The 9,062-nt window shown below is 43.3% G+C and overlaps 1 protein-coding gene across 1 annotated transcript in view; it reads left to right on the top strand.

Annotated features, from left to right (window-relative positions):
• Nucleotides 1-4,890: 4,890 nt before the first annotated feature.
• CYFIP1 (cytoplasmic FMR1 interacting protein 1) overlaps nucleotides 4,891-9,062 on the top strand; it is an 80,468-nt gene continuing 76,296 nt past the window's right edge. The window contains exon 1 of the mRNA XM_062628620.1: nucleotides 4,891-5,094. The gene's annotated coding sequence lies outside the window, so the exon portion shown is untranslated. The remainder of the gene's footprint in view (nucleotides 5,095-9,062) is intronic.

The raw sequence follows: 9,062 nt of genomic DNA, 5'->3' as shown, positions 1-9,062 counted from the left end.
TCTGCTGCCTCATGGCATGTTTTTCTGTGTTTGTCTGAGTTGAGGTTTTGCTTTAGAGAACACTGTTTGTATTGCCCTCTGCTACCACATGACACACTTTTCCAAGTGGATGTATTTTGCGGTAGGTGGACACCTGTTGACAGAAGTAATTCGTACTTTACCATGACCGGTTCCCATTTGTTGTTTATTGCATGTAGAGACAAGTGCATGTTTTCTAATTGCTTCTTTCTCACGCAGTAAAACTGAATAGATTAATAACAGTTTTAAAGGGCATACATGTACTAGGAAGTCCAGCACTTGTATGCACTACTTCATTACTTTTTGAGTATATGTATGTCTTGTACTCTATACTTTAAAAAAAAAATCTAACTAGTAACTGCTTTATTTCTCCTCTCTATAGAGTGGATATATTCAGTGACATTACTGCTTTTCATAGACTTACCTTGGATAATATTAACTAGATATGGGAGAAAAAAAGCTTCAGTCCTTCATGTTGTTGAAATAATAATTCCTAGTAAATTCCTTTGTAGAATTTACTTATTTTATCCGAAAGACCCCATGCAAGTGAAAGCTTTTGCTGTTCCACCTTGTTTCCTGCTTAGGAATTAACCTTCCATTCTGCTGAGCACAAAGGAGTATCTAGCTGTAGCAATGTTGGCTGATTCTAATTACAGACATCCTTCATGCTTTGCTTTTCACGTGTCAGTAATACTTAGCTGGCAAATTCCCTTGAATGAGTCTTCCTTAATGGTATCCTTTTCTCTTTCTTTAGAACCACAGAAAAACAAGTCCGTACATTTCAGTGTGCATGCCACCAAGACTTTTTCGTCACTCCCCTGGCAGTAGTTAAAATGGCTATTTACCTGTTTGGAAAAGAAGAAGGCTTTTAGTGAGGTTTGGGGTATTTTAGCTATTTATTTACTCAAATTTTCTTGTAATGTTTTCTTATTGATTTAATTTTTTTTTTTACAGCAATGTTGTTACTTGGGTTTTGTCCTGGGTCCATTCCTTCTGGATTTTTTTGACCCTGTTTCCAAATTTTTATCAGTTATCTCTGAATTAATTTGAATTTTAAGTTTTGGACACTCTCCCTCTTTGACAGAGGAGACCTAGCATTTGAGTATGCTTCACTTGCACTTCTGGAATTTCAAGTAAGCAATTGCAAAGATGTTAGAAGAATGAGGCCTAACTTACTGCATGCGTGTATAGATTTAAGGGGGTTTTGTCATAGTTCTTTTATAAGTTGTCAAGTCTAGCTAAGGAAAAGCATATTAAAATACCCAGTAAAGCTTGCAGAAACTGAACTGTCTAAGTTTCTGAAGGGGTATAAAATTCTTTGGAGAAGAGCACACTGCATTACTGGATGCTGTGACAGTTTCCTCTGTACTTCATTCCCACTTTTGTTTATCTTTAATTTCTGGGTGCACTCTCTCATAAAAGTTGCCGCATAGAAGCCCTTATCTATCTGGCTCAGTGCTGTTCTTCCTTCTCCTTTTCTTTTCTCTGGCTTCTAGACCACATTTTACCACAGACTTAGTAAATTCTCTAGTGCTTTCTTTGCTGTTTAGTTTTAATAACGCCTAATTATCCACTAGGTCCTTGAGGACCTCTGGTTGTATCAAGCTATTGATGCCCAAAAGTTTAGCAACCAGTTCTTGATTGCGTGGTTTCCATGGTAGCATGGATTAAAGATAGCATCTCTAAATTGCAGGAGGCTGATTAAAAAAATATATAAAAATAAATTCCCTCTGATGTGCTTTTTATCTTACTAACCATAGAGATTTACAATTTTCCAGCTTTTTTCCTATACTCTTGCACACTTGCAGAAAAATTCTTCCTTACTGATATAGTTTGTATTGATTGTGTTGTACAGTGGCTTGTGCTGCACTGTGTGTTTATTGCTGGGAAGGATCACAGGTCTTAGGGGCTGGATAGCTTACAGAGTTACCAGTGATAGAGAGAGAGCAGGGCTGGGGTAGAGAGTGGGTGGGATGAATTGCCTAATGTACATGCTCTAGTGCCCTGTATGAGCAAAATGAATGTGCTTTATAATAGAATCAAGGGATTTAAGGCTTGTTCATGTCTGTCAGGGAGTTGGTGGGTAGACTGTGGTTGCAAAATCAGAGTACATCAGCTTCTTATACATAGCAGACACCTTGAGGCAGCACCACAAGATTCCTGGTGAAGCTCTCAGGCTGCTGTGGAATGAAATTCTTATGTGGATTCCTGTGGGCTCCTGACTTTGGATAAATACTATAAAGTCCAAGGAAATATAAGAAGTAAAATGAAAATAGGTGTACTTCAGGAAATTGTCATGTGGATGTCTGTGGCTAGCATGGTGCCTCGAACAAAGGCTTTATCTAGCCTTCAGACAATTCCATTTAGCTTTTTACTGCCATACTATCTGATGTTCATCTGCTTTAGGTGTAGGGTACATAAATTGCTAGGAGCATGATACCTTAGTGTTCTGGATCTCGCTAAAGATTGTTGACAGGCATGGGTTAAATACCAGGTTTAAATAAATACCACCCAAGAAAGGGCTATTTGAAATCCCAAATGTAGCCCTTGGCCTCATAAAAACCACATCTAACTTCCAGTTAGTGATGCGAGATCGTTTAACAGCTCAATTAGGAATACATATATATTTTAGCTAGGCCCAGAAGGCCCGCTTTCAGTGTGGCTGGGGTAACTAAGAAGGATGGATACAGTATGGAGTGAAGCAGGTCATGGACACCCCCTGAACACCTTTAATCAAGCACTGTCATTGCAGTGCTTAAATTACGCAAAAGTGGGAAGAGCAGGGAGCCATGAAGGCACTGCAGGAATTAAATCAGGCAGCTGGAGTGATGTGAAGGGGGCGCTCTTAAAATGGTTCTGATAAGCGCCATGTTACATGAGAACATAGACGTCCAGATGGTAAAATGTGGTTGTCCTCCAATTCCAGTATCAAGTAATAGAAAAGCAACGCAAACCTTGACTAACTGCACATCATCATCAGTATTTTTTATCTGACCTTATGGGTAGCTGTAACCTTGAGTGCAGGAATGCTGATGAAGAGCATATTGCTCCAGCACTGGGGAAGTAGCTCCTTCACCTGCACAGAAGGTTCCTTCGGAAGGAGCATTGCAGGGCCTGTCCTTAGGATCAGCAGCTATTGCTCAGATGGCATGGTTTGTGGAAAAGGGCTTAGGGAGGATTGCACTGGAAAATATCAGTTGTCATTTTACTTTAGAAACCAAAGCATCCAGCTTTTATGTTTTATAGTTTTGGCTGAGCTGGGTTTGGTAATAAATGTGTAAGGAGCTGTGAAGGGTGAAATTTGTTCATTTGGTCTATGCACTCAAAATGCTTATGAATGTATACAGAGAAGGATAAGGAGCCACATCCTAAAAAACGCTGTATTGTGGCACTGGGGAAAATAGGACTGTGAAGATGTGTCTATGATATGGTGAAATGGTAACAGTAACATTTTGCAATGACACAGAACTTCTTTGCAAGCTGCGGGAGTCCTTGGTGATATGGAATGGGTGGAATAATTGGATTAGAGAGTACCTGAAATAAAGAGAATTAGGGGGTTTAGCAAATTATCCCTGCTTTCCAAAAACTTTCTGGTAGATGCTATTTAAGGAAACCTAATACACTGGAAACTTGTTTGGGGAAAAAAAACAACAAACCAAACAACATACGAATTAAAGGACTACTCCTCAGCACAAAAATCATTCGTAGCAGTGTTCCACTAACAGTTGTTAAAGACAGAGACCTGAAGTTGCTTGCTATAGCAGTACTGTGTAATTTACTGATGCTTAGAGAAGATTTTCAAGAGTAAATGCAGTTTTGGATGGTACTTAAAGCAGTCCAATACAAGCAAATAGGCTTTGAGGAAAAGCGGTTTTCAAGACATTCTCATGCTCTCAACTGCCCCTAACCCCTATGTGTAGTAGGTTTGTGGATTCTGTCTGCCACTGACATCGTGGATGGAAGGAACAACCTTGACAAACTTTAGTGAAAAAAGGCTGTCAATTTCATTTTGTGGTGCAGTAGGGTAAGGGGAAATGGCTTTAAGCTGAAAGAGGGGAGATTTAGATTAGATATAAGGAAGAAAGAAATCCTTCACGTGAGGGTGGTGAGGCACAGGCACAGGTTGCCCAGAGAAATTGTGACTGCCCCATCCCTGGCTGTGTTCAAGGCTAGGTTGGACTGGGCTTTGAGCAACCTGCTCTAGTGAAAGGGAGTTGGAACTGAATGATCTTTAGGGTCCCTTCCAGCCTAATCCATTCTGTGAAAAACAGCTTGAAACGGGAAGCTATTACGTGGAAAAGGTAAGCAAAGTTTAAAATGAGCAACTGCATATGTATTTGTTGTGTTTTATCAAAAAGACGGTAGGAGGTTGGCAACAGGCAATGGAAAATAGCCATTCTTACGTTGCTTCTGTGTTTAGTTTCAATGAACAGTGGCATTTCGTTATAAAGAAGACAGGCATGAGCACCCTCTAGGGGACATTTAAAAGGGTTTCCTACTGGATACTCTTCATTCCTTAAGGCTGGGTCCTCCTTCCGAGTTCTCCCCCTCGCCATTCTGCTAAAACTGTCAAGTGGAAAACACTGAGGTGAAAAGCAGACGGTGGCCCCGTGCCGCTGGCTTTCCTGCGGGGCCCTCGCAGTGGTGCCAGGCCGCCCTCTGGTTTGAATAACAGTGCGACGGGGCACGGCCGCCTGATGCGTAGATTCGTCTTCTTACATACAGCTTTCTCTGTGCGTACAGCGCAGGAAAGGTCGCTTCCCTTGGAAACCCAGAGGCTGCTCCCGGCGCCCCGCGGAAGAAGGAGGAGGAGGAGGAGCCGGAGCCTGGCGGGGTGGGAAGGGGCGGCAGGTTTGGGATGAGGCGGAGCTGGAGCGGCAGGAAGGGTGTTTCCCTGCGCAGCTCCCGGTTGAAGTGACTCAGACAGGAAACTCCCCGCCAGGCGCGGCCCAGGAGCGGAGCCGCCGGGGCCAGCGCGACTCTCGGTGGCGGCCGGGCGGACCGGAGCCCCCGGGCGGGCGGACGGGCCCGTCGCGCCGCCGCATAGCGCCGTTCCCAGGAGCCGGCGGCGAGCGGGTGAGCAGCGCTAACCCGGGCCGGGAGCGGCCTGCCCGCTGGTAGGGGCCGTTCGGGTGCGAATTCCCCCCCCGTTTGTAGGCGCTTTATGCGAGGTGCTGGGCAGTCCCGCGCTCCTCTCGCTGGTGACCGCGATCCCCGTGCGCTACTTTGGGTTTTATTTATCCCCTTCGCTGTGCTGCTGGCGCTGGTCCCCAGCGCTCAGGCGGAGCCGGGCCTCGCTTCGGAGGCGCTGGTGTGGCTGGCGGAGGGAAGGGCCGGGGGGTGGGCAACAGGCAAGTGGCTGTTCCTTCAGACGGGCCCCAGCAGTGGGTGACGCCTCAGGGGTAGGTAGGTAAAAGCCAGTTTTAGTGTGTTTTTAATGGGTGTGGGGTCTGACTTGTTCTCTGTCGTGCACAGCTCTTGTGTCGGTAGCCAGGCGTGGTTGGAGTTCTGCTTCCTAGGCTGTCCCGGAGTGGGTTAGACGGGAAAAAAATGAAAGTAAGAAGCCTTATGCAAGTCCATGCCGTCCTTTAGATGAATGAGATGATCTAGTGTCTAAGGATACATAGTTACATAAAGTAACTTCCTCCTGAGGAAGCTGAGTGGTTACCCAGTTAAACTAACTAATGCGGTAGGGAGAGTGCCAGTGTAAGCGCAAAACTCCCCAGATGGGCGGCGGTACCCCGTCCGTCTCCTACCTGTCTCTGACTAGCAAGGAGGTGAAGGTAAACATGCACTTCATCGCTGTGAGTATTCCTGTGGTTCAACAGTAACCCTGCCTTTCAGTAGGCTCTCATTGCCTTGGTTTTTGTTCCTGCGCCGTTTGATGACAAGTTTGAGTAGCATTTAGACAATGTAAATGGTTGGTTGTGCCAGGGAGGCGGTGCGGAGGAAGTTGTCTTTGTGGGGAGTAGCCAGACTGCCTGAAGTGGTGGCTGGAGAGTGCGTGTTGGAGGGGGAGGAAAGCTGTCTGGAGGAACTTCTTAATTAGAAGGTCATACCACGCTTTTCAGTAAACTGGGGGCAATTGAAAGCTTGGGCTAATGAGTGACTCAGGTCCTTATTGCATTGCAGTTACGTATTTACCATAACTTTTATAATAAACTTGCTGAACACGTACACATGCAGTGTTGCTGGTTAGCGTGTTTTTCAAAGTTGAACTTCTAATAAAGTTGTAGTGCAGTTGTGTGATCTCTGCATTACGTTTATATTAATTGTATTTATACAAACTGTTTTATGCTCAGACTGAAGATCTCTGAGCTATGTGCCAGAAAATGCGTTGCTAGTCCTTCAGAGTTCTAGCTCTTGGCTTTATTTAAGCCCTACTTTAACCTTTTAAAAACTCTTGCGTTTGTAAACACAGAGTTTCTTCTGATCTAATAATGTAAAAGGCTCTTTAAGCATTCCCAGACAACTGGTCTGTGAAGTCTGGCTAGTGTAGGCAGCCAGTTGACTTTGTAGCTGCCAGGACGGAGGAGGAATTTGGAAGCAGCCTGTACAGCAGCAGAGTGCAGCAGGAAAGGCTTAGTTTGGTATCGTCAAAACTTGCTTGGCTTGTCCTCTAAGAAATGTAGTCAGTAGTCTGTTCTCTGCAGCAGCTTGGTTTGCTTGGGGTTTGGTTTTTTTTTGTCTGGTGGTTTGTGCTTTTTTTCTTTTTTTGTTTTTTAATGGAATATCTCAGTTGCACTTTGTGGGTTTCAGATTGAAACACCTGATGTATTTATTTTGGGAATAAACCTCTCAGAATCTTAGGAGAGCAACCCACTTCCCTTCCCCAAACTGCCCTGCTGAAGATGAGTAAGACTGTGTGTTTTGTTCACAGACCTTGGGTTTGGTCAGTTCCTGTTGAGGGTCTTGATGAGGACAGTGGTGTTTGAAATGTGTTAATTTAAAACTTCTCACTTAGTAGATATCACTATATTTAAACCTAAGTGGAGCTGATTTCATGAGTCCTTTTAAAATAATTAAAAATTTGCCTTATAAGAGAGGGAGTGTTTCACAATCAGTCCAGACTTTTCAGTTCTGAGCTTCTGAATATGTGACTTGAAAAGCTGCTAATCCTCTAGTGGTGTACCTGTAATGCCCAGAGCATACACGGACAAAATTCTTGGTTTTTTTTCAGTTTTCCTGAAGTAGGATCAACCCACAAATTCCCTTGAGCCATTACACAGGTTTTATGGTGTAATTAAATAATTAACAGACAGCTGTTCCAGCTGTGTGTTTTATGTTAGAAGTTATAAATGAGTATGTCTGTCTGATATACTCCTCAAGTTTTAGTTAGTGCTTTATTTACTCTTCTGTGGCTTGTTCCTGAGGGTAGGTTTCGCAATCTTGTCATAGCTCTTTTAGAATCATCAGATTGTTACTTCTTGTTTTGTTTCTCAGAGATTTCCAAGATATTCAGGCTGAGGTGGAAGCTTCAGGGTAGTTGGATTTGAGCTGGGAAGTTAGAACAAAAAGATGAAACAAAAAAAAAACCCCCAAAGCTCCTTTTCCTGGCTTTGGTTTTATTCTTCCTTTGGTCTGAAAGCTGCTGGAATAGCTTACAATGCTATACAGAATACAGTGAATTTTAGCAGGTATTTATGTGTGCATCAAGACTATTTCATTTTACAGTCATTTCTCTGTGTTCTCAGGGCAAGTTCTTCATGCGGTTCCTTTGCTGTACCAACAAGTAAAGTAAACTTTTACGTTGGGCAGTGTGTTACACCATAGTCAGTCTGAAGTCAGTTGTATGACTGGTTTTGCTTCTTCTGAAGCAGTTTCTGTATTTTTATTGCTTATATGTTTTCAGATGGCTGTAGTTACTATGGCAAGCCCCATCTTAAAAAGCAATTATTCTTGTTCCGAATTGTTTGTTTACCTAGGGATGCTGCAGGAGCTTGACACAGCCCCAGTGAAGTGGATGCATCCATCCACTCATGCACATGGCGGTATGATTAAATGGTCCTGAGCTGCCATTTGGACATGCTCTCAGTCAGATCACACACACAGAGGGAGTAGTAACTATAACAGATTTGGAAACTATTGATATTTAGAAAATATACTTTGTTACAAGTGGCCTCTGACAGGTCTTATTCTTGCAGGGCATTTTGATATTTCTGTCTACATTGTTACTTGAATACATAACAAATGAAAACCACCTATGCTTGTCCTTTTTGGTGGTGCATGTGAGCAGATCTGACACAGTTAACATGAAAGAAGGACATTTCAACATTGTGAAATATGACTGTATACTGACAAAAACTTACTGAGAACTTAGTAATGGTACCTATGTTTTAAGCCACAGACATCAGTCTAGGCTTCTTCCTTACTTTGCCCTTGGATTCTTTACATCTGCCCATAGGTACTGAGGTGTGTAGTGCTCAGGGATATGCTATGCTGTGTAGTACTGGTAACTGAGAGTGTGTATTGATTCCATTAATCCATACCACTTGCCTTTCTAGTGGTAAAATTAATGTATAATGCATTGATGAGACTTGCTATAGGAGGGTGCAAAACAGGAGATAGTCTGTCTGTCTCTTAGCACCAAAACTGTTGTAACTCATCTTCTGGGATCTCCTTATCTCTCAAACATACCAGTGAAAAAATCTGAAGCTTATTTTCTTCATAGGACTTAAAAGATGTTCCTCTGTGTCAGTGTGTACTGTTTGCTCTCTGTCTCTTATGTCTGTAAATATATGTGCATTCCTAAATGTGTAGAGAAAATCCTGTCTTCAGACAGTGCAGCGTTTTTCTGGGAAAAGTGGTAGTCTTGGACTTCTAGCCATAAAAAGTAGGGCTGTGGTAAAGGTAATAAGCACAAATAACTGTCGGGCATTTGCCACTTCAGCAGAACTCCCCTTCCCCGCAGGCTGACTGTCAGCAGGACCGCAAGTGAATTTACAGCTATGTAGTATTTCTAGAGAGAGACCATTGTGGAAGAGGTGATATAAGGTTGTGGCAGCAGAGTTGAGAGCAGATCTGGCTGGGGGTGCTGGGATCCC

This window comes from Pezoporus occidentalis, unplaced genomic scaffold (assembly GCF_034315485.1).
Source record: "Pezoporus occidentalis ecotype Australia unplaced genomic scaffold, CSIRO_AGI_Poc_V1 ctg32, whole genome shotgun sequence".
In the NCBI taxonomy this organism is placed as follows: Eukaryota; Metazoa; Chordata; class Aves; order Psittaciformes; family Psittacidae; genus Pezoporus; species Pezoporus occidentalis.
The sequence above is the reverse complement of the archived record's forward strand: the minus strand, read 5'-3'. Positions and strand labels throughout refer to the sequence as shown.